Here is a 355-nt window from a genome sequence, read left to right as displayed (position 1 = left end):
ACCATGGAAAAATTTTATAAGTGGCCAAATTGGTCATAAAAACATCACATTTGCAAGTGTGACCTAAGAAAAACAAGACTAGCCTGACGGACCTGCCAATATCATTCGCAGACATTTCAAATAGTAACGGTCTGGCATGTGCCGAAGAATCCCTATTCATAAGCAGTGAAAGGGGCTTTTGTTGGATGCGCTCAAGGGTGGAAAAAAGAGGGGAAAAAATGCGAGCTGAAAGAGAGAGACTCCGGTGGCACAGAATGGATGCCCCTTTTGGCCCCGCCCATCCGCGAGCGGGCGAACCAGAGCAGCGGATAACCTGCGAGGGGGCGTAGCTATGCAAATATAGAGCCGTATTCAG

Source organism: Colossoma macropomum, unplaced genomic scaffold (assembly GCF_904425465.1).
Source record: "Colossoma macropomum unplaced genomic scaffold, Colossoma_macropomum, whole genome shotgun sequence".
In the NCBI taxonomy this organism is placed as follows: domain Eukaryota; kingdom Metazoa; phylum Chordata; class Actinopteri; order Characiformes; family Serrasalmidae; genus Colossoma; species Colossoma macropomum.
This window is presented reverse-complemented; position numbering follows the sequence as displayed.